The 25,644-nt window shown below is 43.5% G+C and overlaps 1 long non-coding RNA gene across 1 annotated transcript; it reads left to right on the top strand.

The window, feature by feature from the left end:
- Nucleotides 1–265: 265 nt before the first annotated feature.
- LOC119403754 (uncharacterized) lies at nucleotides 266–20,750 on the top strand. The gene is made up of 3 exons (XR_005186109.2): nucleotides 266–401; nucleotides 14,212–14,317; nucleotides 19,323–20,750. It is a non-coding gene; the product is annotated as an uncharacterized LOC119403754 (long non-coding RNA).
- Nucleotides 20,751–25,644: the final 4,894 nt, after the last annotated feature.

Raw genomic sequence — 25,644 nt, 5'->3', positions numbered from 1 at the left:
TGCAGGGCCCCTTTAAATGTCACACACAACTATTTTTATGTAGTACCAATTATGTGTGCTTTAGAGGCACTTGTTAGACAACTATGTATGTTACGTGGCACTAATTGTTTTACTATCCGGAATTGACATGGGCTCACTGGTACATTGAGAATTCATGTAAATATTTTTGGTAAAGCTTTAAGTTAAATGAGAGTCTACATTTTCTGTTTTTAAAATGAAGCTCAAGTATCTCTTGGTGCATGTGTAGCTTTTTGAACCCCATTTTGTGGTGCCTCTTTTTGTGCAGAACATTAGCCTGAGCAGTGCATGTGCAGAAGGCATACAGTGTGCGCAGCTGCCAATTGATGAATTTATGGAGCGCTGTGGGGGTACAGGATGCAAGATTCTTACTGTCAACCAGGGTAGGTAATCCAGTATTTCACCTAATCATTCATTTTCATACACCAAGTCTTCTTCAGTGGAATGATGTTTGAATGGTACACATTTTGAATTGAATAAAGGGCAAAAGTTCTAGACGAATATTCTAGTGTCAATTCAAACATTTATCGTGTTTTGTCTACAAATAGTAAAGAATTGCAGCTAATGGGGCGAGGGGGATTGTCCTTCAGTATTTGCAGTACTATTTACATTTGGGATTCTGCTAAGGTTCGTGTAATGTAAAAGAATAGACAATGAAAATTTGCTGCAGTTAGTATGATAGTGATAGAAATGGCAGTAGGACTAACAGTCATGTGACAGAGTGCATTCTTAATGTGAGCATGTAAGGATTGTGAGTGCACTGTCTTGGCAGCAAGGGAAATAAGGAGATATAACACGTTATATTCATACAAGCACTAGCTCTGTGAACTCCACGAACAAGAAAAAAGAGTTACACAAACAAGGATCAGTTACGTAGATATCGGGTAGTAACAAAGCATTATTGTGTTTAGGTTGCTGTAAGCTACTGCGAAGAATATTGCTTGAGATGCTCACAGAGTAACAACACCCTCTGTGCTAGAAATGATGCCTCTTGTATCGTAGAATCTTGGTTGTAACAGATTTTTCTTTGCTGAAATAGCCGGCACATTTGGCTAGGTTATCCAATGTCCAGCAGGCAGTCATTACATTGATTATCCTTTTGATGATCAGTCATACACTATACTCGGGGACAGCTCATCTTGGCAGTGGAGCGAAGGCTACGAAGGTGTGGCTTCCGCGCATTCGTGCTACTCCGCAAGTAGTACAGCAGCTTGCGGCTGATTTCCGTTTTGCTCACTCGCACTGTTTACGCGTTAAGAGAAACATACACATGAAAAATGTGAATGGGAGAGAGACATTTCAATTGTTCAGTGTACATTTCAGTGTCGTTGCAATTATATTTTTCTTGGAGAACCAAATGGCGAGTTTGCGGCCGCACACTGACCCACATACGTCATTGATGCCATGTTTGCTTTGGAAAACAGGCCTGCAGAAAACATAGTGCTGTCTAAGAAATGGAAAGAAAAGGAAGATGTTCTTATAAAGTAAATAATAATTGTACTTTACCTATGACTTCCCGTAACTATTTGAGTCTCATAATAAATAAAGCAGTATTTATTTCAGCAAGGCAAATGAGAAAATGATCAACAAACTTGGGTCCTATTTCTTGATGCACTAGCAGGCATGCATTTCGGTTCTGTAGCTTCCACAGTACTGCCAAGAAAAGTTGTCCCCTAGTATAGTAATCATTAGCCTGCGAAACCATAGATGAACGTGCAAAGACAGTATTATTGAATTCCCAAGTTCAGTTTATTCTCAGATTCATAAATACTTATTTGTGAACCACCATTAAGGTGTTATCATATGTACAGGAAGAATGCTTTTAAAGACGATAGTCTTTCTTGGGGAACTTCAACGCAGAAATTTTGGTCTGTCTTTCTGTCTGTCTGTCTTTCTGTTTGTCGGCACGTCCCTCGATTCAGCCACTCGGCCAAAGTTGAACCACTTGCCCAAGGGCCAGCCGTCTTGAACTGGTAGGGCTGTTCATACTTGTGAACGTTGTCGATCAAAAAGTAAATATCATGCATATCTGAGGTGCAACATCACTAGGTAATGATTAGGTGGCGTGTTCCTTTAATAGAAAATGCATACATACGTAATTTTAAGGACCCTAGTTTCTTAAGCTGCGCTGAAAATGCATAAGAATGGAAGCTTGGGCGAGTTGGTATGCGTTCATCTTTGTTGAAACAGCGCTCACTAGACGACGACGAAGTAAAAGAAGGCACAGGACAGGCGTTGCCTGTTTTGTGCCTTCTTTTACTTCGTCGTCTAGTGAGCGCTGTTTCAACAAAGCTGAAAATGCGACTGCGCTGAAATTTGCCTTCCTCCGTGCCCTTCGCACGAGCTCATTGTTGTGTTTCGGTTTCGGTTCTGTATTGCACTGTACGAATGCCATGGGTTGGTGTTGAAAAACTTTAGTTTTGAGAAGGCCAAGAAGGTGAAAAAAATATTTAAAAAATGAAAAAGCAGCGTTGTGGGCGGCCTTCAGGCTGCCGGTTGTGGGCGCCGCTCTGGCGTTCCTGTTTTACCCAGGCGACGTGTAAATAAAAGAGTGTGTGGAGAGTACTCGTTGAGTGCGGACGTTTCTCTGTAAAGGTCTTCGCCTGCTGCTGCGCCGGGACTACCAGCACGCAACACAGCACTCATGTTTCCCGACGTATTGCCAGATGGCGTCCATATCTCACACAGCGCCTCTTCTATCGTCTTTACACGACATTTGCAGCGAAGCACGCAGATACGCGGCCAATTTTTGTTCTGGCTTTGCATCAGCACTTATTTGTATGCCACAGCTGCATACCTCCTAGTTCATCTGTAAATTCTGTACTTTCAATTTGTGTATCGGAAAATCTTTTGCAGGGCATGATGAACCTACTGTTGCTTTTGTCAGGTATAATGAGATCCCAGGGCCTAGCTAAAATAGCTACCTCTTGCACATTCTGCAGCTGTATTTTGGTTTGAACACTATGGCAGTATTGCTTTAGTTTGGTGTTGATTGGCTGAACCAGTGGCCAGAATACTCATTGTTTCAATTAGGCATTTTTAAAAATTATTGAAAATACGACTACAATATGATACACGATTGTAACACAGCCTGTTGTGCTACATACCATATATGCTTGATTGTAACTCGAGGGGCCACATTTCAGTCCGATCGTGTGAAAAAGATAAAACCGCAAGTATAATGCGAGGCCCTGTGGCTGAGAAACGCTACCTTATTTATGAAATATTACAGCTGAAAAGTGCTCTTTTTGAGCAGCGAGGTGGCTTCACTTCTCTTCGTCAGAAGTTGAGTGCTTAACGAAATTCTTCTTGTCACTGTCCACTCCTCAGATGATATTTTTGGTTCATTGCATTCATTGGATATGGAACACATATTAAGTGAGCACACAACTATATCATGTGGTGTACCATGTGGGGGATATCGTTTTGGCAATCTGTGATGTGCACAGCCGTTATTCTTTGCGGAGGAGTTGTGTAGCCATTATTCCAGAAAGAACAAGTGAACACAAATTCCTAGTCAAATTAACCACTGCACACCAGCGCACTGCTTTTCTTAAGGATGGATACAGAGGCTCCGCTGTCTAGGAATGCGCGTATGCGTTGTCCATTAACCTCGAGTTCTATATGTAGCAAACTTGCAGAAATAAACAAACAGCCTCAATTTTTGTCATAGGGTCGGACTGAGAGCCCTCATTTATTAGATTTTTTTACCTAATCTGGGCAAAATGCGTTCCTCAGCCAATGAATCCTCTGTGGTGTGCAGTCGATTGGCTTCTAGCGAAGACTTTAGTGACCGTGCATGAAACTCTGTTTCTCTATGCTCCTGTCCCTTGAACATATCGATGTGGCTTTGTTGTCATCCAATGCTGGGCCAAATCTTGGAGTGACTGTAGCAAAACCTCCAGAGTTTTGGTGCTGTAGCTTGAACTAGTCATTGAAACTCTGGAGGAAGACCATGTATTATAAGTGTTTAAATGTGAATGTTTGACAGAATTCTGTCTGGTAAAAAAGTTTTTCCTTTTAATCAGTGCCTTGGTTAGTGTCACTCTGTTTCAACCATTATAAGTGTTGTAACAGATGTCAGCAGGCGTTTTGGCTCTGCAAGTTGTAGTAATCAATGTTTTTCTAAAAAATACTCGAGCACTGCTTCAACTCTGTGGCAATAGACCTTATGCAAAATCTGCTGCCATCTAGCGGCCGCTGTGTGCATTTCCGCCATGTTGAAGGCTAAGCGCGCTCCGCATGTAGACAAGGAGCGTACATATCAACGTGTGGCGGCTGATAAGAACGAAAATGCCAACATATTTTCGAGTGCTGTGTTGCTGAGATTGAGGAAATTGGGATGCTGAAAGAAGGTTTGCAGGAACCAAGCCTCCATGTTAGTACATTTCCTCGTGGCCGACGAGAATCAGCAGATCGTTCCGTTGCTTCGGTTACTGCTTACGACTAACGCCGTGTTTCCGTTCGCCGTTAATATATGCGGTATGTGACAGCATCGGCACTCATCAGAGAACACTCTTTCATGTCATGCCAGAACAAGAAAGTTTTCGCACCGTGTGCTTGCTGCAGGCACAAACCCGCTTCGTGTACAAGCTTCAAAGCTGCATTGCGGCTACTCGCGCATGCCTGCGCTGCTGTTGATATTAGCTTGTTTATTAAATTGCGATAACAATTACATGTTAGACAGATAGCTCGTGCGCGTCATTGATTTGCAGCGGACGGACCTATTGTGCTGGAGCGTGTTGTTTGTAGTTTGTTTTCGATGGTGGAGTTTAACAAGGTAGCGTCTGGTGGGATGCTTTGCGTGCGTATTTCTTCACTATGCGTATTTTCAAGCATTTCATGTGGTATCACTGCCAGGTTCAGACGGGTTGCCCGGATGTCCTGACCGCCTCCACCCCTAACTTTTTTTTGTTTAACTTATACCCCAGGAAGAGCAAATCAGGTTCTCCCAAAAGCTGATCCCCCCTTCGGAAAAATCGTCTGTACACTCCAGTTTGCTATCAAATGTTAACAGGTGCTTCAAGTGCGTGGTACTTTTCTTATGAAACTAAATAAAATGCTGTTCCGGGAAATGTGCTACATTCTACCATGGGTGCGCTACCGCTGGTTACGCGCTGAGGCGGTTTCAGTCGGCGAAGCAAAACTGCCTTGCCGCAACGGGTTTAAATTGTAAAGCACCAGTAGGCCCCTAAAGCGACAATGTGAACACGAATATTCTTGGCGTTTCCTGTTATATAGGATCACATATCGGAAGGATATTCAATAAAATACCAGCTGATCGGTATCTACTTCTAGGAGACACTACACTTTTCATGTTCACTTTCCACGTGCATGAGATGCGCAATTTTCTGCATTTTAATCGCACGGTAATTCTGTGCATAACATAGGTCAGATGACTACAACAGCGAAATAATATTATTTCAAAGATAAAAAGAGGACAACGTTTAATTTAAAATTAGATGGACACTACGTCGGCTCGACATAGGCTGTCTCTCATGAAATATGCTTTGAATTGGGTCAACTGCACTTTCTTACCGTCATCGCTGCGCCTAGCCGCGCTAAATAAAGCCTCTTCCCAACCATCCTACATTATACAAGCATGATATTCAGATAGCTAACAACGCTTTATTCGCTACACTGAAAACAGACAGGCCAATTTGTAACCTAGCGCAGAGCTTCATTATCGACGACGACAGGCCTGCACGTGACTCGCAGTGTCAAACTTGTACCTTCTTCTCGCTGTGAGGCAGTTCTTTACACGTAATAACCGTCAACGTAAAAACTAGGAAATGCCGGTAACGTGTACAGGCCCGCCTGACATTTTTATGCCCTGATTGCCGACTACCAATGCGGATACAAGCAAGAAGTGGTAGCGGCGACAGCAATAGAATTCGGGCACAAGCCTCCAACATGGCGCCGAATCGTTAGCTTCGTCAAACCTCCAACAGATGGCAGCAATTTTGCATAAGGTCTATAAGATATAGCTTGATCCCATTGCTCAAGCGGGCTGCCACAAAATGACGAGATGAAGCTCTCCTTCTATGTTTTCCATGCGTCAAACTGATGTCTCATGATATGCAGCTCGTACCATTTTCTTGCAATGACACATAACAAAGGGAGCATATGCTTCCTTCGTCCTTCAGCTGTGTCCCAGCCGTTTTGTCTACAGGCGTACCGAAAGAGTGTGATTCAAGCTTCTGGATTTCTCAACAAACCATCAAAGGGATCACGTTGCAGCACGTCTGTTGGACGGCTTTCTTTAAAGGGACACTAAAGGCCAATATTAAGTCGACGTTGATTTTTGAAATAGCGGTCCAGAAACCTCGTAGCGCAACTTTTGTGCCAAGGAAGGGCTTATTTTGAAATAAAATCACGTTTTAGTGGACCGCATTGCATTAGCGCACTTCAAATCACCCGCCTGGAAGCGGCGTTTCTCATGTCACTGCTGCCGTGCCCAATGTTGCCCGCCTATACTGCGCGGCGGTGTGCACTGGCGGCGTACGCCATTCGGGCATCCGGCAACATCACATGCATGCGGCATTTTGTCGAAATTTCTGTCAGAGCGACTGTCACGAGTGCGCAAAGCACACGCGGCAGTACGCCATACCGAATCTATCACTGAGACGCGACCGCGTGAGCGAAGCAGGGCGCTGGGCGAAGCGCAGTTCGGCGAAAACGAAACCTTTGAACCACGTGCGCCGTTTCCCATGGCAACGCCAAAGATTTTCTTTTTTCCATGAACCAAACAGAAACGAACAATTAGCATTTATTACGTATCTTGATGCGCAGAAGGTTCTTTTTTTATTGCAGCTAGTTTGATTATGAGTTACTAATTGTAGTCGAACTCTCTTACGTCATCGGGATCATTTCCAAATGTGCCGCTCGTGGTGCTCATCGTGTGATACATTTAGCTTAATTTCTCGGTAATTAGGGCACTGCTGTTGATAATATTGCCATTTTAGACGTTGTCATACATTGAGCTTTCACTCTGACATAAATTGTTATTTGCCTTTAGTGTCCCTTTAAGATTGAAAGCTGATACAAGGGTCTGACATTGACGGGCAGATCGACTGGCAGGTCTCCAGGGAGTGTGTACATACTTTGTGAAGACAAGGCTGTCTTTGGCTGGCTGATCGTACAAAGCTGACTGCACCAATATGGAATAAAAGTGCATTTAGTAACTGCACACAGCAGACTCTATTCTGTTCTATCCCACTTGTTTATTCTGCTCACCCCCGTGCCCCTTGTCTTGTTTCGACTTCTCACTGTAGGCGGCTAAGGTTGCTTCGTATTTATTTAAAAAAAATTTTATTGATATTAGTTTTTTTCATATTGCCGTATTATTTGAGCACCTTTGTGGCACTTTCCACGTAAAAATGAAGCCTTTGGAGACCATACTTTGTATAAAAGGTCGAGTTTCAATTTAAGGGCACAGGGCACGGTAAAAGAAATACTTTAGGTGAGTGAACGCCAGGACTACCCGTTGCGCGACTGTGTTCTGCTTCGCAAGCAGCCCTAGAGATGGCGCTACCAACTTCAACCCTGTAGGCTGCCTTGACGACTGCGTGCATCGAGACATTTTACGACCAGTTCAGGCAGACGCAACATCACCGTGTGCACAGCGGCCGGAGCCTGCACCTACTGTTGAAGCTCTTCCAGTGAACCAGTGTGCATATAGCGAATATGACGAATGCAACAGTGCCTGAAGTATTTAGTACAAGAAATAGCACCCTCTTATCACGTTCAGTCAACTGATATGGTCACTGAGGCGAAGCAGATCCATTTGTCAAACGTTCTTACGCGACGATTACATTTCGAAACAAGCGGAATGCAGGAATATCCCGTTTCTTTTGATTTTTCGCGCACCTCAGAATCCCAGGTAGTCAAAATTAATTCAGCAACTCAAAATGCCGCACCGGATCTCCAACTTTGAAGCCATGTGACATTAAACTTCACAACTAGAATTAAACAAACGCATGCCTATGCTGGTTTCACTTTATTAAAAGAGCGTCTCGGTTCTATGGCTCCTTGTTTTTGAAGAACTTAAGTAAATCTCAGGTAAAACTTTTCTATCACTAAGAAGAAGCTACGCAACCTAGCGTCCAAGCTCGTGAGGACGGTGTGCGATTCGGTGTTGCACGATAACTTGTCACATTTAAGGTAAATAAGTGGGCATTGTCTACTAATAAGGCGCGGTCTTTTCGTGGTATCACACGCCTCCATGCCTGAAGCCTTTCTTCGCATGCTGGCGGCGTGAAAAGCGCGAACTTCTTTTTGCAAGATTTGTAGCCACTGTTGCTAAAGGGCACAAAGCACTTGCCCATTCTTCCGCAGTGCAAGAACACTTGGCCACTATGAAATTTTCAAAAATGAGCTCAAAAAGTAACAGCAGCAACAAGAAAAAGTGCGTGCACTGAACGGCTAACGTAGCATGTGAACTGTGAAGGCCAAACCTCATATGCGCGAAAATGCACCGCACTGCACAGCGACGAGTGACGAAACGGGCTGTTTGCGTGGAATGTCGCGTGGTCGATATTTTGCGCGATAACTCGGTTTTTCAGATTGTGAAACCGTCACCCCGTGCCGGAGACGCTTTGCAGAATTTGCCAGCAGCCCGCCGTGGTCTCAGTCCAGCATGCCATCTCTCGGCATGTAGAAAATTAGACCAGAATCCGCTTCTCCCCAACAAGCACTCCCTCCGCATCGTTCGTTCACCTAAAGTATTTCTTGCACTTTGGCACTGGGTAAGGCAAAATTTGAAAAAAAAGTCACTTTTTTTTTTGCAATTTGGGAAGTGTGTACCTTTGTGCATATTTTCCGCATTTCTGCTTTTCTTAAAAAGTATTTTTTGTGGCTGAAAACCAGTTTTTCTGGAAGCAAGTGTTGAGTGAACACACATCTCAGGACAAGCCCCTCGTATGTGCTTTGTGCTTACGGTCCATTTTTCTAAAAAAAAACTTGGTGTACAAAAGCCAGATTGCTTGTCTGGAGTCAGCTGTGTATAAGCAATTGTCACGTAACTTCTAAGGCAGTCCAAAGACGCTGTGTGCCTTTTTATTCGCACTTGTTCTTTGGAGCGCGTCTATTCGAGCACTTTCAGCTCCTAGCTTCATTTCATCTTGTGTCTGTCGTGCCTGTCGATAAGGTGAGATGCTGAGGGTAAAGAAGGTCTTCAGCAAGTGTAAATTTTGTGCCAGCCAATACAGTTCTCTTGTAAATGGGAATAAATTCCGGCAACGTACTGAGGTGCTGAATGCTGAACCAGCAAGCTCTTCATCGTTGAACCTCTCAGCCTTTTCAGTGTCCTTCAAGGCGAATCACGTGCAAGGTGACAATGGGTAGGAACTAATGGACATGAGTATGGCTTGTGATGCAATTAGACCGAATTGCACGTGTAAACTGCGTACTTCAAGTGTTAAGCTAATGGGAATTGCGTCGCAGAGTCCTTGCTGTCTTTGTTTAGGCTTCAGAGTCTTAAGGATTGCGAGATTGGATGTTGTTCTTATGTTTAATGATGGCAGTATCGCACAAGCCAAAATTCTGAAATAATTAGAATTGAAGCTTGTCCAAAATACAGTCAATTTGCTGGAAAAAGTTGACCACACTCGACGATACATTCCGGATAGAGCAGCATGGCAGCTCACAAAAGAAGCAAGGCAAGCAAGATGACAGGCTTTAAAGTGAAAAATTGACTTTTGCAATGATTACCAAGCTCATAGCTACTAAATGAAACAGTTGAATGGTGTTTGTGGCAAAGTATGTTCGCTTTTCAGCTGTTTTCTAACTTTAAACTCTATTATCTAAAACCATGTTTTTTATCACTTAGGTACCATTATTTCCTACATATTCCAAGATAACCAGTTGATTATTTTTTTACTACTGAAGCAGAAGTGAAGTTGTATACTTTACAGTTTTTGTGTTACAAATTTTCAAAGATGCAAATTAACTCAAAATGTACGTCCTAGTGGTAAAAAATTCACCAAAACTTTAATATTAGTCAAATTTAAATAAATCTGCTTCAGTTAAAACAACGGAAAATTTGGAAAAAAATGATGTACCAATTATGTGGATACCCCTTTTTGTCACTGAGAAAATGGTACCTCAAAATGGCCAAAAATGCATGGGACGTATAGGGGCTTACCCTGTGCCCTTAATCACTTTTCAGTACAACAGAGTAATTGCCTCTTTTACTGACTTTGTAATATCAAGGTTTAGCTGCTGGCATTCTCTATTTTCGTTTATAGCAGAGTCTGCAGGTAGCAAGATGTGAGAATTCACTTGTAATGACAAAGTGGGATTAGAATAGCGTAATAAGAAACATCTAAAGCACTGCTAAGACTTGTGTAATCGTTAAGCGATGTTCATGCATCATTGTACACCTAAGAACAAGTATCCTGCAATATGACACGAATGGTTCAGGTTATTATATTTGCTTACTGCCATGTGATCTTTATACCACCTTGTTCATGTTCCATGATATTGTAAAGATTGCGGAATGATCAGCTTGTTGTGGGAAGTTGCTAAATGAAGTAATACATTAATGTCTAGATGCAACCTCGTAGTATTTTGTTTAGAACAACATCATGTGCATTTTATGTTGTGTTTAAAACACAGAGCAGCAAGTCAGTTGAAGTAATTGTGTTGAATAGAGCTGGTACAATCACTTGTTGTGCACTTGATACATGCAGTCTCTTAACTTATTACAGAGACATGACAGCATCACAAAGCCAAACGCTTTTGTAGAGGAGGTAGTTGGTTGCAGGCAGATCTAGGCTTGCAAAATTGCCCCTCCTGGGCATCTCCTTTCAAAAAATTTTAGGAAAGTTTGTAACTGTTCAAAAGCACTGTGCAAGTGAGTGAACAAAACAGCACTCACAGCTGGGCTAAACTGTACACAAGCTGGCAGCCTTGAAAGGGGTACAGACTCAGAAATTTTGGCCTCGCGTTTTTTTGCTGCAATGTGTTGCTGGGGGCCTGTTAGTCATAACACGGCACATTGTTTGCTGCAGCGCGCAACAGATAATTAATTACAGGCTTTTCTATACCAATCAGTCTCAGTTTCGGTTTGAGAGAGCTCCAAAAACGACAAGCCGCTGGGTGCAACTATCACCACCTAGCGCTATGGCATTGGGCTCTCGTCAGGCCGCGCAAAGAAGCCGACGTGAATCGTATGATTCCGCTGCTTTGATGGCAGACTTTTTTGATGAATCGAGCAGTGAGGTGTCCAAAGATGACTGACAAGTCGGATTTTATTTCGGAGAGCGATTCAGATGGGGATCGACCTGGGACTTGAGCCAGTACTCGTAGGTGAGCATAGTTTCACATCCGCTGCTCTCGTGAGTAGCCAAAGAGGCTTTCTGTTTGTTCACATTGATTTATTTCTGTTTGGTAGAGTCTCAACAAGCTTTTAGAAAAGAGTTTATCCATCAGCTTCTCAATCTTGACGTCGCCAGGCCAGCCTTCACTGCTTCACCTCCTTCACCCCCATCCGCGAGTCACGCGCTCCACAAGCCAGAAAATGTAGGCAAGTGCAATAATTGCAAGCACTGTTACAAGCAGAAGGAAATTGAGTTGAAAACAGATGTTTTTTTCAGTACCTGTCAAGTACATTTGTCTTTCACTACTGTGCGGAACTGCTTCGCTGAGTGGCGCAAGCCCCATTGGGCATGAATAATTGCACTTGTTTAGAAGCACATCAAAAGAAGTGCTGCAGTATGTGTACTAAGCTTGTCAAAGTAAGAAAAGGGGCAGTGAAGCATGTTTTGTATATCTTGGATTTTTTTTTGCTGTACTATTTTTTGCTATAGTATCTATGTTTATTCCAGCTTTTTTATGTTGTTGCAGCAAGTGCTCAATAAGACATTTTTAATTATTACTACGTATAATTTTTATGGTTGGTATTTCAATCTGTATGAAAGACCATTTCATTAGCTTCATTTTGATGTATGTAACAGAATTATAGCGCCATGACTTGATTTAATAAAAAGAACTTCTAACACTCTTCCCGATTGCCTCTTTCTTACGCGGTCCCGAAAGAATTAATCTATCCAGTGCATGGTGCCATTCTGGGCTGCCTGCCAATTGACACAACACCTTGAAATTAGTATGCCAATCACCATTCATAGAGCATTGCGCAGGCCAGATCTATTGGCCCAGCCTAACCTGAGCCCATAATGGACCCGTAACCACTTTAGCCAACCCCTGAGGAAAGGAACAAATTGGTTCTGAAACAACTGAACTTTAGCTAGTGCCAGTTTAGCCTTGAGAATAAAATAATTGCATCATGAGAGACAAAGTAGTGCATTTGCGAAATCACCAACCGACTACGAAGACTGGTTTTAGAGCACAGCTCGCAAGCACCCATTAGTGCATTTTGCGTCATCGGCGTAAACGAGCGAACGATCTCTTGGCACAGGGGAGGATGAAAGAGAGAAACTGCACAGTGCAATGGAGTATGAATTACAATGATAGTGAATAGAGCAAGAGGAGGAAAGCAAAGGAAGTTACAGCAGAAGCATGAGCAGGAAAGCAAAGGAAGAGTGTAGCAATCGAGGAAACACGGCACTGCATGAGTGGAGGTATGTCTGGGGCAGCTTAGAGCTGTCATCAAAGTAGCGCCCTGTCGTCCGTTCACTGGCGACTTTTTTGATCAGGTGTGTGGCGAAGGCGTTCACAGATACCATAATGGGAAACAAAATGTTGCATGAGTGGACGTCTCTATGCAGCAACTGCTTTGAAACATGCCCACACACATATCAGTGCAGTGTACGACACAACACATTGTTCGTGCCAGCCATGCTACTCACAGCGTTCTTGTAATTGTACTACAAAATACTCTCAGCCAGTTCTCTTTGAACAATGAGCAATGCAACTGATGGAAGTGCTTCATCGGCCGCTGCTGCTAATCTAGCTGCAAGAACAGAGGCTCAGCGATGCTGATGCCAGAATCCAGAGGTTTGCCACGCTGAACAGTGCCTCATCGCTACCGCAGAGATGGCCCTGCCATTTGTGTCACTGAAGCAGAGTCATCACCACTGCTCAGACATATATACGTCTCTCTCAAATTCTTTGCCTGATATGTTGCCGAATCAAAACACATAAACAGCTGTTATGGCCATGTGTCTCATTGCTGAGTATTGTAATCATCGAACTTTTTAGTATGTTGTTTGTTCCACAAGGACAATGTTTCTTTTTGTAAAAAAATAATAAGAATCGCAATTTTTTTTCTCAATACAGCCAAACAGAAAGTAATTAAGTGTATTATGTATTTTTCTTTGCTGTGGTATTTGTGTACTAGTGTTTCTAAATTATTATTTCGCTTCACACATATTGGCTTGAACCTATGCACAGTGCCTCTGTGTGCTAAAAGGCTCAATGTAGGACCATCAGTGACGAGCCTGGGCCTGGCCTTTGCCCATGCTCTCAAGCCAAAGCACAGCCTAGTCATGAGAGAATCAGGCGCAGGCTCGCCAGAATCGGTCGAATTGGCTCAGCCTGGGATTGTGCTCTGCACTAACCAATTTTAGGCTACATTCATGCCACTGACTAACTTCAGTAGGAGTCAGGACATTTCTCTCCTGGATATCCAGTGTACACATGGAAACACCATTCCATTCACTCTAGCATGTGCAAAACCAAGATGCTGGTGTGAATAAAACAAACATTTGCATTCTGTAACGATTTTGGTGCACTTCAACGAATAGCGTTTGGCCAAAAAAAGCATAATTCTCAAGGTTCGCGTAATGGTGACACAGTGAGTCTGATCATATATTGCCATGCTGGTGCATGTATTATACAGCCTTTAGAAGGGCATGGAGTGCACATGTACATGTGTAGCAGCTAGCAAAGAACATAAAGAGCCAATTGACAGTATGTGGGGCTTAGATAGTGGCTGCCAGGTGGTGACTGGCTGCCAGGTGGCATCTGTACTCGATCTCAGTCAATGATATTGGAATTTTTATTGAGCTTTTGCAAATGGGGTGTTGCATATTTGTATGTATCAGTAGCCTCGTATTGTGTGTGTGTACTAGGTTATGTATAGTCTTTATGAGGTGTTCTCTTTGGTATTTCTACATGCAGACCTCAGGTGTACTTTTACATTAGGTGACAAGCACATTGTGATTGTTGCAGTCTAATATACCGCTATTTGCAGCACACTGTTGTGATCCGTGTTTTATGTTCTTTCAACAGTGTTTGACATCTTGTTGAGTGTACACGAGACTCAAGGGGACTGGGCCAACTCTTTGGCAAAAGTTATTCCAAAAAGGACAGGTCTTAGAAAGAAGCAGTCTTCCTGGTAAGTGTCTTGTGGTGTTAGTTTTCTCATCTTCCAAAGCACATATGCTATATACCATGTACTATATTTAATTGTACATTCAACGAAAAAAGACAGGGTTCCGGTTGGTACAAAAGTTCCTTGCGGTACATTAGTTTGTTACATTTGAATAAGGACTGTAAAGCCTTTGTGCTAGTCATTCTCTTCACTGTAACTGAAGAATGTCCATAATCATGGCTTTTTAGTTGCTAGTCAATTTCAGCACATTATTGTCGGAGACATGCACGTAAACTTAAGCCTGCTAGGAACTGTCTATGCCAAACGAAAGGATAGTTAGTGTAACGTGGCTGATGACATCCTGTAGCAGTGAAGGAAGCAAAACATGCACAAGTGACAGTGCTCCCAAAATTATTATACAACATATCATTCGCATTTATTTGAGCTGTCGTGCTGAAAAGATAATCCTCTTACCTGCTACAGTGCTTATACTTAAAATAAAATGTGAATTGCACCCCTCTATGTTAAATTAGCTTTTCTTTCTTGCTTTGCTCTTCTGCATTTTGGCAAATTCAAAAGTGTCTCAAGTAGCAAGTTACGTTGATTCAGTATTAATGAGAACTAACAGACCATAATTCCAAGGAAAGTAAGGGGATGTTATTTGTAGTAATTAGAGTATAGATGTGAAGAAAGTAAAGTGGACGAAAAGGTGACTTGCCGCTGGCAGAGACCGAACCTGCGACCTTCGAATAACGCGTCCGATGCTCTACCACTGAGCTACGGCGGCGGTCATCCTCCCGTCCACTTTATGGGGTATATATGTACATTTAAACCTAGGAGCGTTAGTCAGCGCCGATCGCAGCCATGGCGGCGAGTGTGGAACACTCTTTTTCTGCCTGTTGACGTCACGTAGCACGTGATCTTTTTTACGAGCTGGCAGCTGGCCAATAATCCTTCGCGTACTACCTGAAGGCAACCAGTCTGCCAGAACGAGACCCTCACTATGAATGAAGGAAAGTAGACGAGTTTTAAGGGCTCGTTTTTCTTTGTTAGACACAATATTAATGAGAGCTAACAGACCATATTGCCAAGGAAAGTAGAGGGGATGTTATTTGTAGTACAGTCGAACCCGTTTATAACGAACTCGAAGTGTCGCGAAAAGTGGTCGTTATATCAGTAGTTCGTTGTATATGGACTCGCCCTTAAAAACGTGCGCTTAGCGGCCAAGCCGTTTTTTTTTCTTTGTGCTTTTATTAAAGTGCTAACAACCCCTTCGGTGACAAGCTAAGCCTTTTCGCGTCGTGAAGCGACGCCCGCTGCGTGCTCACGAGTGAATTAACCGGCTTTGCAATGAGCTGACGCCGTTTCACCGAAGCACGGTGCCGCGACGTGGAGCCGATCATCCCTGGCTGGTTGCGTGCAGCGCGTCGCCTACTCGGGTCGCGGAGTCACTGCCGGGCCGCTTGCTGTATGCCGTATGCGCGCGTTTGTACGTTCTTCGTGCTTGCTTCACTCCGAACCGTGCACGGACGGGTGCGGCGACTAGCCTCTTCGTTCAACGCGACGAAAACAAGCATTTTCCAATCAACGCGCACTCTACGTCTCCGCGATGCTCGCGCGGCCATGCACGACGATGCGCGGCGCACTTCAGTTGTCACCTAGTCAAACACGCAGTATACGCTCGCTGTCAGTGCATCGACGTTTCTCGGTGCCCGCGCCGCTTAACAACAGCGAGCTACTTTCGTTTCTACAAAGCGACGCGCACTTTAAAGCGGTCTCGCACGACGCGGCGTCGGCGAACTTGCGAACGGCAACATGGCTAAGCATGGCACGCTCGTACCGCCGTCAATCCGCAGTGTACGGCGTACGCCACACGCGCAGCCGAGCAGATATCTACGGATGACTGTGATAACAAAGTGACGTCAGTTCCTGTCTTCCGTCCGCCATCACCGAGCACATACGTCTCAGTGGCCGCGCTGTGTTTACGTTCGTGCGTGAATCGTTCGGCGTAGTGCGCGTGTTTTGATTGCTTGCCTTGCGCTTATTACGAGCGAGAATCGTTCAGGACATTATGCAGCCTGCAGTGTCGTCAGTGGTGTCGCACGTAATGGTTGAAACAACTTCGCACGAATCACCTACAGTGGCGCTCTTTGCCGCCTGCATTTTGCGGCGCTCAAGCTGCACAGATTTCGTCGCTGATTGTTGCATAAAACCATGGCCCAATAACATGTTTGGCGCCCAGTCGGGGTTCGTTTCACCGAAGAGCTGAGAGGGCCTCCCGAAAACCAAGGCCCAGTCGTTGTGTTAAATTCGGTGCTTCACGTTTCGACAAAAATTGACATCGCGCATAACTCCGTGGTGATACGAAAAGGTGAGTAGATTCAGAAGCATTACTTGCCTGTTATGAAGTGACACCTGCACCAAAACGTTGTGCAACGTCTGAGGTGATTCCTGTTTACGCGCGTAGTAAGCCATGTGCTCCACTTCTCGGCCAGCTCTTTCGTGCGGTCGCACGTGTTTGTGATCACGTTTGCAAACAGTACGTCCCCGCGTCTGTTTCTTCTTATTATTATTATTGATTTACACTTCTCGTGCAGCAGCGAAATATCGCACAAATCGCCGTTGCGATGTGCAGCGTTGACGGAAAACGCGTGAGCCGCACAGCTTGAGTCGGTGTCGTCTGCTGCAATGTGCTCGGTAATGGCGGCGCATGCCACGGAATCGTATCCCAGAGTTCCGCGGTGTGACGTAGTTGCAAGTTATGCATAATGGCACGTTCTTCGACGGCCGCCACCTCGCCTTCGCTCATTTCTGATGCTTATCCGCGAAGGCATCGCCGCAATCGCGCGGGAGTCGTAATCACCGATCGACCGGTCTCTGCCGTTACCGAAAAGACGGACGACTTTTTGCAGCACATTGTGGCGTCGACGAGTTTAGGGATGCAGTGAACCTTTTTGCGATGGAAAGTTATCGCGGTTATCACTTCTTGCATTTATGCCTTCTTGCGTTCCAAGGCATTGTTTGGTTCATCGCAGGCGGTCGTAGCTGCAGAGAACGGCGTCAGGAAAGGTTACCGTGCGAAAGCTGACCGCAAGGCTTCATGCTGCCTACTATTTTTTTTTTCCTCCCTGCCATTTTACCACTGAAGAAAAGGCTGGAAAGTGAGCGACCTCGCTCGCAGCGTCTGAAATCTGCGTGCGGTGCTCGCCGATCCGGGTATCTCAGTCGCGAGTAAACTGCAGCGGGGCACGCGCGAGCGCGCGCTCCTGTCACGCTTTAGAAGGCATGTTTTAACTTTTTTTTCGCTTCGTATACGCCATATTTTTACCGCGACCGTGTCTGAAGTGTTCGTTGTAAAAGTAGGAGGCCTTGAAAAATGTTCGCTATATCTGGACGCAGCTTCAATGGTTAGCATAGGAAAATCGTAAGTGCACACAAATATGGTCGTTATAACCGATAGATCGTTATATGTGGGATCGTTATAAGTGGGTTCGACTGTAATTAGAATATAGATGTGAAGAAAGTGGAAGAAAAGATAACTTGTCGCCAACAGGAACCGAACCTGCGACCTTCGAATAACGCGTCCGATGCTCTACCACTGAGCTATGGCGGCGGTCATCCTCCCCGTCCACTTTATGAGGTATATATGTACATTTAAACCTAGGAGTGTTAGTCAGCGCCGATCGCAGCCATGGTGGTGAGTGTGGAACACTTTTTCTGCCTGGTCCCTGCCGGCGGCAAGTTATCTTTTCGTCCACTTTACTTTCTTCACATCTATATTCTAATTACTACAAATAACATCCCCTCTACTTCCCTTGGCATTATGGTCTGTTAGTTCTCATTAATATTGTGTCTAACAAAGAAAAACGAGCCCTTAAAAGTCATATGCTTTCGTTGATTCAGTATGTACTTCAAGAAAAATTAAAATGAAGTGTGGTGAAACTCTGCCGGAATACGTCATGTGGCACAACACTTGCAGTAGCTCCGCTTCTGTAACTTCCTCTTCATTGCCATAAAAAGTTGCTTTTGTGTTTAGTACGCTATTAGAGTGAAACACTGTTATTAGAGAGAAACAGTTCAAACGGTATTCAAACGTGTCTGCAAATAAAAGGGTGACTTTGGGTTTTCTTAACATTGTTAACATTTCTTAATTGTTGTGTAAGTACACAGGAAATTGTACTTGAATTCTGCTGTCATTATTTATGTTACTGCTGACTTAGTGAATTTACCTCAGCGTCATGCACTCAGCTTGTTTCTACAGCGAAGCTTGTTTACCTCTAGCCCATGTTTTCGCAGGGGGAGTATTGTGGGCGGCTAGCATCCGTATGTAGACCAAAAAAAATGTGAACAAGAAAGGGAGACTGCGCTTGCCTTGGCATTGTGTGGTGCACTGCTGTAGTATGACTTAGGGTGCTATGAGAAACCGGCGAAGGCAAAACGCCAAGATGGCGCATCGCGTTCGCGTCAGAGAAAAAAAGCTGAAAATGCAGAGACACATTGACAGCAGCAATGCGAATACAGACAGCGAAAGCTAGACCGTGCAAAAGCGGAGAATGCGTTGAAAGACCATGGGTCCAAGGAACAGCGTCACCGTTTACAGTCTCTCACACTGGAGGAACAAGCGGAGAGGTGTGTACAGTGGAAACGCGAGCACAGCTTCACTGGTAATCTGTCCCCATATGAATGTTGCAGCCCAAATCATTTCCTACAAACAATCCTAGCGCAAGACATTTGTTGATGCCACAACTCTATAGCTGTATGAAAGATTTTTTTTTTTAGTGTTTGTGTTCATGATTTTCCATGTTAGTGCTTTCTGAAAAATATATTTAGCATATTGTGCATAATTGCTGGCTGACAATTTTATTGTTAGAATAAGCTTTCCCAAGAAACAAGTGGAAGATTTTCTTCACAGAGGTATTCTTGTTATGGAATTGGTATATATGAATTCAGAAGAGTATTTTGTGAGCTGTTTTGTCTTTGCATAAAAAGCATGACATGAGTTGAACTTTCCCTCCCTTTTTTTTTGCAGACAGACTGTGAAGCAATGATTGAAGTCTAGAAAAGAATGTTCATTATGCACATCACATTTCCTCTGGGAAGTTGTTTTTGTTGGCCTGTATGGTTTTACCTTTGTGATGTAAATAGTAGTATATAATAGATAGGTTGTGAAGGAATATTGGACAAATACCCAAATATATGTCTGATCATTATTGGGAGTTGTGTTTGATGTTAAGTTTAGGTATTTTCAGATCACATGTGTGTTTATAAATACAAGCTAAAAGGACACTATAGAGCAAAACAATTTTTCTCGCATAAGTAAAGTAGTCTTCCACGATACTAAAAACACCAAGCTTTCTGCGCGAAGACGCTTAATAAGCGAGAAAACGCGCAAAAAAGAAAATACAGGTGGCGACACCACCTTGGAATTCCCGCACCATTTGCCGTGATGTCAGATATTTTTTACTGCGCCTGCTTGGGCCTACGTAGTTCCTAATCGCTTAAATCGAAGTACATTGTCCTCTGAGGGGACCAGAGACTTGACATAACGAGTTTGTTGAAATTTCATCAAGCCAGTAACGCCAAAATACGTTAAATGCTCTTTGAAGTCTTTTACGTCACGAATTACAAAGTTCGGTGCGAAATTTAAAAATGAAACTTTGAACTTGGTTTTCTCCTCTAATAATAAACCTATGGTGGTGAAATAAACTACACAAGAGTTTTCCGAGCACACATTATCAATCTAAACCAATTCATTGTTTCTCTTTAGTGTCCATTTAAGTGATTGTGTCTGATGATCGCATACATGCTGCTCTGCATTGCAAGGAGTTGAAATAGCATTCTGTTTTACAGTTGAAACTCGATTTTATGCAATCCGTTTTTACGAATTTCCCAATTTAACGAATAAATTTGGATTCCCCCCGCAGTTGCCCATAGGCTTAAGGCTTTTACGAACTCGAAATAACGAAATAAACTTTGCTGCCAAACCCGATTTAACGAAGCATTTGGGAAAAAAAGTTGTGTAGAAAAAGTTTTTTTCAAATTTATGCCTTCTAAAATGTCTGGCAGTGTGCTGCCAGCGTAGGAGTGGTACAATTTACGCAGCGGAGGCATTCTCGTTTTGGTTGTAACGAAACTACAAACCAAAACTGTACGGAATGACAGACTGCGCATTTCTTTCCAGGCTTTGGGTTAGTTTGACCAAATGGCGAAAGCGGCAGTGGGTGCTTGATCGCGCGTGCCTTATTATTGTGTGCACACATTATTTTTCTTTCTTCTGCTCTGCGCATTTTGCGTCGCCGAAGGATGGAGCCTCTGAAGAAGAAAGGAAAAGTAGTGACTCTTGAAGAAAAGGCAAACATAATCTGTGCTGTCGCGAGCGGACGAAAGAAATGTGAGGTGGCCACGGAAGCACGGCATCCCGGCGAGCATGCTTTTGACCATATTGAAGGCGGTTTGCTAGGGCACACAAGGGTGCAGAGGATGCTTTGATTTAACTGGCCAGCTACCGAGAATTGTGTGCTCCCACTACTCACGAAGCGCGCGCAGGTGAAAATCGGGAGCTTTATCACTATGCAATAAATTTGTTGATCTCTCGAATGAAAATTTGTCGTTCTCTCAATTTTACGAAGTTCCCAATTTAACGAAGTAATTTGTGGGTCCCAGTGACTTCGTTAAATCCAGGTGCAACTGTACAAGCCCTTTTGTTGTTACTGCATTGTGCTGAGGAGCGACTGAGAACTGAAGAATTGGTGTGTTACCAGGGATGGCCTCATTGTGAGCAGCAGTACTATTAAAATAGCTGCTTTCATTCTTGTTGTTTCATGCCTTTGTGTGAAATACTACAGTAAACATCCATGTCGTTAGTTGCACAAATAAAGTGTGCAGCTATGAAGGTGTGTAAATTGCCGTAAAATTGGTGTAATTCAAACACGCATATTCAGACTAATGTTTAATTTGAACGGCACCCAGTCTTGTCACAACCACACACATCATCATGGTAAAAAAAAAACACTGGGTAATTTGGACGCTTGAATATCTGCAGCAGTTACCTTGAGCAATGTTCACAACTTTCACCTCCCGTTTCTCGCCGGAATGCTAATGCAGAATTTCACATTGCATTGTCGAAAGCTGTGTTACATACTGTGGGATGGCTTTCGTGTACATGCAGTGGTGGAAATGCTGCTACCTTTTCTCCAGTAAGCTGCTACATGCATGTTACAAATGAGATAAACTGCTGTGACGCTGCTCCATAATGTAGACTTCAAGATGGCCTGGAACAGTAAAAACTTCTTGCGCAACCTCGGAGTCTACAACCGAGACAACTCGTGGTCAGTGCCAGATAGTGGTTGTCACTACCCTATTTGAACGGTTCCGTCACGTCTCCTGCCTTTCTCAATGCTTCTTGAGACAATTTAATCCAGTGTGCACTCGCACATAATGTGGTATGGAGACCTGTCGGTGCTGTCATGCATAATTGTGTGCGCTTGGGCAATATCGCATTTTCACTGGGCTCCACATTCTTCGAGTTGCTGTATATGGCTCCCAAGGGCTCACTTTGGGAGCCATATACCACAGTAAACTATGCACTTCCACCGCTGGCATAACTTTTGTGGAAGCATAGTAACAGCCTGTATCGGGGTAGGTTTCTTCATGGCTGCCACATTTTTTCTTTTGCAGCATCACGCATGTGTTATGTCTGAAAAATCAAGCAACACCCTGTGCAGCGATCAGCTATTCCCTTTGTTTGCATCTGGCTGTATCATTACATCGCCCAATGTTTGGCAGCACACTTTGGTTGTACAAAAAGCTGAGCATTTGGTAAACAATTAAGAAAAAAAGAAACAAAAGGGCAGAAAGACAGACAATGACTTGTAACTGATAAACAGTTATTTGCATGCTGTTGCTTAATAAGTCGTTTTATTGAACAGGTCAGGTTTGCAGATGCGTGGCGAGTGCATCACTCGTACGTTGGTGTGTTTGTGTATGCTGGTGTGATTTCGTTGCTCGGTGGGTTTGTGTATGCTGTTGTGAATTCGTTGCTCGGTGGTTTGTGTATGCTGGTGTGATTTCATTGCTCGTCCTATAAAAGTCCCTGTACAAATAAAGTATGCACTGGATGCCAACAGCAGTGATCCTTCGTAGCTGTTTTTTCTGCAAATAAATAAAAGTATTTTAGTACAAAGTGCAGAGCATTATTTTTATTTTGCAGTGAGAGGTACATCAGGGTGCCGATTATCGCGCCTGTAGTGATATAGAAATTGTGATACAGTTCTATGCATAGGACTGATAGACATGACGTCTGTGCCTATTTTTTTTAGTGTCTAGGGCAGAAATTGTAAAAAGTTTCTGCACTACACATTAAGAATATGTCACATGAACAAAGCCAGAAGTCAACCCTTGCAAAAACTGTTCTTTGATTTGTCGTAACAAGTGTTTATTATTTGAGTTATTGAGATCCGTTTCTTCATTAGTATGATCGCTTCTGAAAACCAATGTCGCATACAGTGATGCATGTTTTAGGTTTTGTAAGATGAGCACTACAGGCAGTGGCAAAGCTCCATAGCTCTGCCCATCCACACTGCTTCCTGAGGCGGACATTGTGTTATACTTCCTTTACCTTGGCACACACCGCACATGTAGGCTTTTGAGGGAGGTGAACTTGCACGATAGCCTTAGGTTGTCCTCGGTGCTGTCATCTGTTTAGATTTTATTTCATGTTATTTTGCTTAACAAGTGGCTTAATAAGAACATAAAGAACACTCAGATAATTTTATGGTGATATCAACATTGATGTTAATGGAACCGATATTTATGACTAAACAGACTTGCTAACGAGTACGGATTACAACAGTTAGTCAAATCGCCAACACGCATTACTAACTCAAGACAGAGCACATTAGATCACATAATCACAAACATATCAGACATGAAGTTCTCTAATGGAACACTGGCATCTGACATATTGATCATCTGCCTGTCTTCGCAACCATGCCATCGAGTAATCAGTCACACATGGGGTCACTGTATATATTTCATGTTCATCTCCGCATTAAACAGTTGTTAGTTTGCGCTGATGTGTTTTGTATGTCCTTCATCTCCGTCTTCACTTCATTTTTGTAAAGTTTGCGCAAAAAACGTTGATCATGTCTAACCAACTAGCCATTACCAAGTTTTCTTAATCAGTCATGTATTCCACAGAAGCGAATAACATACAATCATGAAATCATTTTTAATGCCCTAATTGAAGGAAAATGGCACTCTATGTATTCAGCGGATACCACTGACAAAAAAAATGAACAGTTCATGAAGATATTTAATAGCTCTAAAAAACTAGGTGACGTGTTCCTGTGGTATCGAAAAAAAACATAAAGCGAAAACTGTGGCTAACACCTGGCATTTTAAAGTCGATAAATCACATGGATAACATGTAATAGGAAATTAAAAACGGAAACCACACAATATCAGTTTAAAAACAGGTACAGGACATACAAGAAAAAACTTGAAAGCCTAATCATGATTTCTAAACGAAATTATTTTCACGCTAAAGTTACACAAGCTCATGGTGACTCAAACGCTACATGGAAAGTGATAAACACCGTCCTAAACACGACCAACACAAACGCTATAATGTGGAATGCTGGTAAATGACACAATAGTAAGTGACCCCTCTATCATTGCTGAAAGCTTCAACAGCTACTTCACGACACTAACCAATAATTTAGTTGTAAGTGATTCACATAAATCACGAGAAGACACGACAACAATAAGCAACTTTTCCCAGTTTCTTTTTCTAAGGCCCACCGATCTCCATGAAGTGAGAAGTGTAATTTTGGCGTTAAAGAACACTTCTTCAATGAGTCTAGACTTGGTGCCAGTATCACTGCCAAAGCATTGTTCGACTATAATTTGTGAACCCCTATCACATATCATTAATGAAATGTTCACTTTGGGATCATTTCCGACGCTATTAAAGATTTCCAAGGTTGTGCCTGTGTTTAAGAAAGGAGATAAGTTAAATATGTCAAATTACCGACCATATCCGGTTTGGCCCGTTTTCTAAGGTTTTTGAGAAGGTAACACTACCCGACTAGACAAGTATTTCACAGCCCAGAACATTTATGCTAAAGAACAATACGGATATCTAAAAGGAAAGTCGACTGTAACAGCGTAATTAACATCATAGAAAAAACAAAAATAAACATAGATGGAAAGTTATTAACTATGGGTATTTTCATGGACCTAACCAAAGCTTTCGATCTTGTGAACCACGACATACTGCTGCAAAAGCTTGAAAGGTATGGCATTCGTGGAGCACCATTAAGCCTAATTAGCACGTATCTCAGGAACCGGCAGCAGTAACCGGCAGCAGTAAAACACCCGATTAATGAACACTACGTCGTTGAAGTTCAACGGCTTTCCTTTGGAACGGGTTAATGAGACGAAATTTCTCAGCGTCTACCTCGACAGCCAACTAAAGTGGCATAAACACATTCAAGAAACAACACTATCCATATATCAGAAAATCCCAATATTATATTGTCACGTGGTCGTGACGTCGACGAAGACAGCAGTCGGCGTTGCAGGATGAAACTGTTTATTTGGCCGAACTTGTGGCCGGAAAATCAGAATAGAACTACAGCAATACACGCTGTACAATGATAGCGGCGAAGAGGGCGTCGTCCGTCGATCACTGACAATCGGTCAAGCGCGTCGGCATTATTACAGGTGCTATGGAACTTTCCAGCAATATCGCTGGTGGCGGCGTTATCTCTCGACAACGCTGGAACATTCGCGTGCGCGCGCAATCTTAACAAAACGATCTACCAGAATCGTGAAGCTTCTCGAACACTGCTTCGGGGCCAGCGTCGAGCGTTTGATAACAGTCCTTGCTGGTCAAACTCGAACACATCAAAATAAAAGCAAAGCGGGCGTGGCATTGCCCCCCTCTGAAAAAGCATCGTCTCGATGCTTGCAACAGAATATGGAAAGGAAAAAACAAGTGCATATACAAATAAATTACAACAAAGGAAAAAGTAGAGTCTCCAGGGTCGCTAACGCGCAAAAAACGGCTTAAGGCGCACGACATGGACGACTTCAGGTCGTGCGCGGCGTCGCTGGAGGTTCGTAATGCCGTCCGGGACGACCTCGTAGTCAAGAGCGCCGTGACGTCGAAGCACCTTGTATGGCCCGAAGTATCGCCGAAGAAGTTTTTCACTGAGCCCACGTCGGCGTATCGGCGTCCAGACCCCCACACGGTCACCGGGTTGGTACTCCATGTGGCGTCGTCGAAGATTATAGTGACGGCTGTCGACCCTCTGCTGGTTCTTGATGCGCAGGCGGGCGAGCTGTCG

The sequence above is a fragment of the Rhipicephalus sanguineus genome, chromosome 1, assembly GCF_013339695.2.
Source record: "Rhipicephalus sanguineus isolate Rsan-2018 chromosome 1, BIME_Rsan_1.4, whole genome shotgun sequence".
Classification (NCBI taxonomy): Eukaryota; Metazoa; Arthropoda; class Arachnida; order Ixodida; family Ixodidae; genus Rhipicephalus; species Rhipicephalus sanguineus.
Note: the sequence above shows the minus strand (reverse complement) of the source record. Positions and strands in the feature narration are given on the sequence as shown.